This window comes from Otolemur garnettii, unplaced genomic scaffold (genome assembly GCF_000181295.1).
Source record: "Otolemur garnettii isolate 467f Iridium unplaced genomic scaffold, OtoGar3 scaffold00102, whole genome shotgun sequence".
In the NCBI taxonomy this organism is placed as follows: domain Eukaryota; kingdom Metazoa; phylum Chordata; class Mammalia; order Primates; family Galagidae; genus Otolemur; species Otolemur garnettii.
Window position 1 is genome coordinate 666,240 of NW_003852497.1, and position 8,311 is coordinate 674,550.

Below are 8,311 nucleotides of genomic sequence, written 5' to 3' on the forward strand. Positions count from 1 at the left end.
GGGGGGTGAAAGGCAAAAATCTGGGAGCTCCCCCTCTGCTCTTGGACTGGAGGCAGTAAGTCCTGGGAAGGAGTTGTGTCTCCCTCATCTCGGACATCCTCGCAGCACTTGTACATATATTAACCTACGTCAGATTTCACTGCGGTGCTCTCAGGTCGTTCTATGGTCCACACAAATGAAAGCTATATTTGCAGGGTTTTAACAGACCCCACCCTAAGGAGGCTACAGGCTCTGGAATTTAGCACCAGATCAGCCAGGAGGGAAGGGAGGTGCTCTTCTCTGGAATTGGAACAGAAATAACTTAGGGAGCAGCTCTTCACGCAGACCCAGCTGCAGAGATCTCAGTGGGACCGTGGAGACAATGCTGCCCATGGGACAGGCCCTAATGAGCCTCCTCTGGAACCCACAATGGCCAGTGGCAGAGGCCCCTCCCTCTTCTCACTGTGCTGCATGGCAACCTTCTGTCTTGATCAAGCTCTTGCATTCCTCCCCTCTCCTCCCCTTTCTTTCTTGTTATCTTTGACTTTTATCTACTTTAATTCTTCCTCTCCCTTCCTTCTCCATATCCCCAATTTCTGTTCTTTCCTACACACAAAATCACCCTTCCCTTAGGCCATGTGGTCGCCCCATTCCTGGAGCTTAGAGTTGAACCACTGACTCTTCATCCAAGCACTCAGCATCTCTCCCTCCCGGCCACCCCCACCAAGGAAGCTGCTTTCAAATCCCATCCGTGCTGCTGGGAGTGGGAAGAATTAGCGAGACTTAGTGAATGGAAATAACAAGCACCTGTAATGTAAGTTAATTGTAAGTGCTACCATTCCCCTAAGTCAGATACAAGTAGGATGGTTTCTTTTTTCCTGCCATTAGGAAGAATTGGGGGAGCTGGGCACAGTGGCTCATGCCTATAATCCTAGCACTTTGGAAGGCCAAGGTAGAAGGATCACTTGAGAACAGGAGTTCAAGACCAGTGTGAGCAATATAGCAAGACCCTCATTTCTACAAAAAATACAAAATACAAAAATACAAAAAATGTAAAGTCTCCATCTTTCTTTATGGCTGAATAGTATTCCATGGTATATTCATCCTTTCATGGGTTGAAGGGCACTTACGTGGTTTCTTGGCAATTGTGATCGTTCAATTTAATAGGGGCCATATGCCTTGGCACCTGTAGCACAGTGGTTAGGGCACTGGCCACATACACCGAGGGTGGTGGGTTCAAACCCGGCCCAGGCCAGCTAAACAACAATGACAACTGCAACAAAAAAATAGCTGGGTATTCTAGCGGGCACCTATAGTCCCAGCTACTTGGGAGGCTGAGGCAAGAGAATCACTAAAGCCCAAGAGTTTGAGGTTGCTGTGAGCTGTGATGCCATATCACTCTACTGAGGGTGACATAGTAAGACTCTGTCTAAATAAATAAGTAAATAAATAAATAGGGCCATGTGCAGCCATGACTCACCCTGCCTTGGGCATGAGGGACTCCTACTGGCTCAGGTCACACTCAGGGTACCTCCCCTGGGCCTTCCCAACAGCCTGGCTGGCTGTGTCTGCCAGTCAGTCTATAAGAAGGCCCACTGTTGGGGAGGGTCATTTCTGCAACAGTCCCTCAGCCTGCACTTTGCACCCCTGAATGCTCTCAGGAACCAGAACTGTGGAAGAACCAGCCTTGAGGAGTGGGGAGCATGGTAGGCTCCATGTCCTACAAACCGTGGCTAGGAGATGCTGAGGGTCCTCCCGACTTCACCACTAGGTTACCTAGAGAATGATAGAGCGAATACAGATGGAGTGGAGGGGGCTTTCTGAAGAGAAAGAGTGAGGCAACGGTTTCTGTCCTGGAGGAGAGGGCAGAAGCCAGGCCCAGAACAAGCAGACACTCCATCAATCTGTAGGTTTATATCATTCACTCAAAACCTGGCTGCGAGGCACAAGGATAGGAAAATCTGAGGCCAGAGAGAGAAAGAGAGAGAGACTGCCAAGGAGGTTATTGAGAAAAAGGAACTTGGGCATCACCAATCTGTGTCACTCTCCTTGGTTGCTCACCATCTTTCTCTGCCTCAATCAATTTTCTTTTTTTCTTGGCAGAAGTAGGATCTCCTTGTTGCCCACACTTGTCACCAGCTCCTGGTCTCAAGCAATCCTCCTTCTTTGGCCTCCCAAAGTGCTGGGATTACAGGCAGGAGCCACAGCACCCAGCCTTGTCTGACAGCTTTAGAATAGCCCTGGGGGGGTGGGGAGCGTGGCGCCCCCCCAAATGTCTGAATGATAAGCCAGAGCAGCTCTTCCTGCCCACTGGTGACTGCTGGCACCCAGCACAGGAGCCAGGTCAAGGCAGCTCACATCTAATGAGCACCTGGGACATGGCAGGCATGCTCAGAAGGATTGTTATATTTATATCCTCACGATCCTATATATCTATCTTATGGCTGAGGAAATTGAAGTTCAGAGAAGCTGCTTTAAATTTGCCAAGGTGACAAAAGAATAAAATTACTGGAGAGACCAATGCATGCCCAGCCCCCAGGAGAATATTGGAAAGTCAGTGAAGCCAAATGCTAGGAAGTCTCTGGTTATTCTGTACTTTTTTTTTTTTTTTTTTTTTTTTTGCAGTTTTTGGCCAGGGCTGGGTTCGAACACGTCACCTCCGGCAGATGGGGCCCGCGCCCTACTCCTTTGATCCACAGGCACCGCCCTGTACTTTGGATCAAGACTAGAGAATGTCTCATTTAGATCTTTCAATGGGCTTTAGCATTTAAATAAAAGGGCCTGGTGCCCACGGCACAGTGGTTATGGCGCCAGCCACGAGCACGGAACACAGCAGGTTTGAGCCTGGCCTGGGCCAGCTAAACGACAATGACAACTGCAAGAAGAAAACAGCCAGGTGTTGTGGCGGGTGCCTGTAGTCTGCCACAATGGGCTACTCAGGAGGCTGAGGCAAGAGAATCGCTCAAGCCCAAGAGTTTGAGGTTGCTGTGACCTGTGACATCACAGCACTCTACAGAGGGCTACATAGTGAGATTCTGTCTCTAAAAAAAAAGAATTTAAATAAAAGGCCACCTGAAGCAGAAACAGGAAAAGGAGGGTGGGGTGTGGGGGTGTGAGGGTGTGGGGGGATGGGGAGGTGAGGTGGGGTGGGGGTAACTGCTCATCAGGGACAAACAAAACACCTTCACCCAGGCCTGGGGCAACAGTGACAAACCTACCAGTTCAGTCCAAGCTGTGTGTGTATTTGTTGTCCCAATGTGTTCCCTAGTGATTCTCTACCTGTCACCATTACTCTGTTTCACTGCCACCAACACATGATAATCCAATCCAAAAAAAAGGGAGGGGAGAGGAGTGTCTGTAGAAGTGTCCTGGCTCCCTTCCCGGCCTCTGATAAAAATGCAGGAAGGAAGAAGCCGCAGAGCTGAGTCGGCATCAGTAAGTCTTCCTGAGTCTCCATTAAGTCATTAAGGGAGGACTTGCAGCTCAGTGCAGATTGCCAGGGTGTTACCGCGGAGGAGCCCCTCCAGCTGAGTGGGCTTGGGGTGTGCTGGGTATTTGTCTTCCTGAATTGTTCCCCCATATTCAACATTTTGCCATAACAAACTTTCTCCCTGATTGTCTTACTAATGTTTACTGTATTCAAAACCTCAAGCACAGCTCTAATTTGGGCAGCTAGTAACCCGCAGGCGGGACGCAAGGAAATGCTGCACCCAAACAGAAAGTCGCCGGTGAGATCACCCTGGCCGAGAAGGCAGAGACAACCCTGTCCCTTTAATCAGCATACTGCCCCTTGCTCCTCCATGCACAATATTGAAAGATAGAAGGAGATGGAATTATCAGTGGGTGGGAAGTGTGGAAAAGATAAAAATGAAAATTAAACTTGAAACATACCTAGCAGAATGTATATTTGACTTGAAAGATTTCCATCTCAATTCCTTCTGGGCCTATTCAAAACAGAGATATGGTTCCTTAACATACAGTTTCTGCACTGGCTGGTTGAATCTCTCTAAAAATGCTGTCCATGTTTTCACTGGCTCCTGCTTCAGCATGGACTCATAATTCCTGAACACCACCTCCTAGGCGACCAGGTGAACTTGAGCAGGCCAGGGGGATTCTGAAACCTAGTGGCACCCCTAAGTAACACTGAGACAGATTTAAGCTTTTTTCTACTGCTCCACCCCTCCCGCAACACACACACACACACACACACACACACGAGCACAGAGTCAAAGGATCCTATACCGCAGACATGTTTTAGAAAAATGGGACTGGTGTTAATTCAAGCAGATTAGTGACAAGTTCTCTTTGGAAACATACACTCAAAGTGTTACAGTTCTGTTTGGTGTGGTTTAAGCTCTTTTTTTCTTAAGTAATTGAATTTTTAAAGAAAAAAAACAATTTTAAATTCCCTCGTGTAGACACTGTTAGTCAAGAGCCGTGTGAAATGGTTGAGGACAAAGGCTCCAAGTCAGACTCTCTGCGTTTACAGGCTTCCTTCTTCACCTAACCCCTTGCGGGATCTGCAGCCTCTCTAAGCCTCAGTGTTCTCACCTCTGAAATCGGGACTCATGATAATGTTCATCTCGTTGTGAGGTTTACACAGATGCCTTGTGCAAAAGTGTTTCACATCCTGCTACTCATAGTGAATATTCATTAGATATTAGCTATCAGCTCGGCGCCTGTGGTTCAAGTGGCTAAGGTGCCAGCCACATACACCTAAGGTGGCAGGTTCTAATCCAGCCCAGGCCTGCCAAACAACAATGACGACTGCAACCAACAACAACAGAAAAAATAGCCAGGGGTGCCTTAGTCCCAGCTACTTGGGAGGCTGAAGCAGGAGACTCGCTTGAGCCCAGGAGTTGGAGGTTGCTGTGAGTTGTGATGCCATGGCACTCTACCCAGGGGGACAGCTTGAGGCTCTGTCTCAAAGGTAAATAAATAAAAGGAAAAAAAAGATATTAGCTATCATGGCCTCAAAACAAAACATACCCCAGAATAGCCTCAAGCACATAGATCAAAGTATAACACTGCTAGGGTTGGGTGCATGGAGGCCCATGCAGGTGGACTGCCTGAGCTCACAGGTTTGAGACTAGCCTGAGCTAGAGCAAGACCCTGTCTCTAAAAATAGCTGGGTGTTGTAGCAGGTGCCTTAGTCCCAACTACTTGGGAGGCTGAAGCAAGAGAATCGCTTCAGCCCAAGAGTTTGAGGTTGCTGTGAGCTGTGACCCCATGGCACTCTATCAAGGGCAACAAAATGAAACTCTGTCTCAAAAAAAAAAAAAAAACAGTGAAGTTTGTCACATCAATTAACTCTTCTTTTGAAGAAAGATTCCTCTGTAGTATGTGACTGTTTAATAGCATTTTACCCACAGCAGAACTTTTGAACTTGGAGTCAATCCTCTCAAACTCTGCTGCTGCTTTATAACAAAATTTATGAAATATTCTAAATCCTTTGTTGTCATTTCAACAATGTCCACAGCATCTTCATCAAGAGTAGATTCTATCTTCAAGAAACCACTTTCAGGGCAGCGCCTGTGGCTCAGTGAGTAGGGCGCCAGCCCCATATACCGAGGGTGGCTGGTTCAAAACCACCCCTGGCAAAACTGCAACAAAAAAATAGTCGGGCGTTGTGCCAGGCGCCTGTAGTCCCAGCTACTCAGGAGGCTGAGGTTAGAGAATCGCCTAAGCCCAAGAGGCAGAGGTTGTTGTGAGTTGTGACACTGCAGCACTCTACCGAGGGTGACAAAATAAGATTCTGTCTCTAAAACAAAAAAGAAAGAAAGAAAGAAGAAACCACTTTCGTTTATCCACAAGAAGCAACTCCTTATCCATTCAAGATTTATCACGAGATTACAGCTAGCTAGTCACATCTTCAGGCTCCACTTCTAATTCTAGTTTCTCTTGCGATTTCCATCACTACTGCAATTACCTTCTACAGCAAGGCTTGAACCTTTCAAAGTCATCCATGAGGGTTGAAATCAATTTCTTCCAAACTCTTGTTAATGTTGATATTTTGGCTTCCTCTCATGAATCATGAATGTTCTTGATGACATCTAGAATAATGAATCCTTTCCAGAAGGTTTTCAATTGACTTTGCCTAGATCAATCAAAGGAATCAGTAGGAATCAGTATCCTTTTTTTTTGTAGAGTGGCAATCTTGCTGAAACTTCTGGCTTCAAATGATTCTCCCACCTCTGCCTCCTAAAGTCCTGGGATTATAAGCCTGACCCACTGCACCCAGCCCAGGAGTCACTATCTATGGCAGCGATAGCCTCACAAAAAGTATTTCTTAAATAATATGACTTGAAAGTCATAATTACTCCTTGGTCCATAGGCTACAGTAAGCATAAAAACAATGTTCATGTCAAAAATAAAATAAAAAACAAAACAAAATTTAAAAAAATTCATCTACTTGTGCATTTACATCAGAGCCCTTGGTGATGAGGGGTGTTGTCAATGAGTAGTAGTGTTTTGAAAGGAATCTTTTTCTGGGAGTAGTAGGTCTTAGCAGGGCAGGTCTTCAGTAAACCGCGCCACAGACAGATGTGCGGCCACCCAGGCTCTGGCTGAGCTGGCAGAGCACAGGCACAGCAGGCTCAGTGCCGCGCTGAAGGCCCTAGGGATTGCAGAATGGTAAAGGAGCAAGGGTTTTGGCTTCAAGTCACCAGCTGTACTGGTCCCTGACAAGAGTCACCCCGTCCTTTGAAGTCAGGCACTGACTTCCTTGCTCTAGATAGGAATGTTCGAGACGGCATCCCCTTCCAACAGAAGGCGGCGGGTTTGTCTATCTTGAAAATCTGTTGTTTGGTGTCTCCACCTTCAGTGATCTCAGCTGGGTCTTCTGGGTCACTTGCTCTCCATCAGCACTGGCTGCTCCGCCCTGCACGTTATGTTATGGAGGCAGCTTCTTTATTTATTTATTTAATTTTTTTTTGCAGTTTTTGGCCGGGGCTGGGTTTGAACCGGCCACCTCTGGCGTATGGGGCCGGGGCCCTACTCCTTTGAGCCACAGGTGCCACCCATGGAGGCAGCTTCTTTCCTTAAGCTCATGAACAAACCTCTGCCAGCTTCAAACTTTTCTTCCACCGCTTCTTCACCTCTCTCAGCCTTGTTGGTCTGGATTAGGTTTTGGCTTAAGGGAATGTTGTGGGTGGTCTGATCTTCAATCCAGACTAACAGAACTTTTTCCATAAGAACAATAAGGCCATTTCACTTTCTAATTGTTGGTGTATTCACAGGAGTAGTACTTTTAATCTCCTTTAAGAACTTTTCTTTTGCACTTACAAACTGGCTGTTTGTCAGAAGAGGACTAGCTTGCAGCCTCTCTTGACTTTCAACACGCCTTCTTCACTAAGCTGCAACATTTCTAGCTTCTGAGTTAAAGTGAGATACGTTTGACTCTTCTGTTCACTTGAACATTCAGACCACTAGGGTTATTAATTGGCCTAATTTCAATATTATTTGGTTTCAGGGAATAGGAGTCTGAGGACAGGTAGAGAGAAGAGAGAATGAACCGTCAGTGGAGCAGTCAGGACACACACAACAATGACTGCTTGAGTTCACTGTCATACGTGGGCAGGATTCAAGGTGCCCCAAACAATTACAACTGCAAGCATCACAGGTCACTGACCACAGATCACCACAGCAGATATAAGAAAGGGCTGTTTGCAATATTGTGAACATTATCGAAATGGCCATGGAGACACAAGTGAGCTTCTGGAAAAATGGCAGCAACAGAGTTGCTTAACACAGGGTTGCTGAGGTCTGGGCACGGTGACTCATGCCTGTAATCCCAGCACTCTGGGAGGCCAAGGCAAGTGGATTGCTTGAGCTCAGGAGTTTGAGACCAGCCTGAGCAAGAGCAAGACCCCATCTCTAAACCTAGAGGGCATTTCGGAGGGTGCCTGTAGTCCCAGTTAGTTGGGAGGGTGAAGCGAGAGGACCACTTAAACCCAAGAGTTTGAAGTTGCTGTGAGTTCTGATCCCAGAGCACTCTACTGAGGTCAACAAAGTGAGATTCTGTCTCAAAAACAAACAAACCCACAGGGTTGCCGCACACCTTCAAGTTATGAAACCCAAAATATCTGTGAAGTACAATAAAGCAAAGCACAACAAAACGAGGTATGCCTGCACCCTGCTTAGAAAACACGCTCACGGCTCGGTGCCTGTGGCTCAAGTGGCTAAGGCGCCAGCCACATACACCTAAGGTGGCGGGTTCAAATCCAGCCTGGGCCTGCCAGACAACAATGATGGCTGCAACCAAAAAATAGCCAGGCGTTGTGGCGGGCACCTGTGGTCCCAGCTACTTGGGAGGCTGAGGCAGGAGACTTGC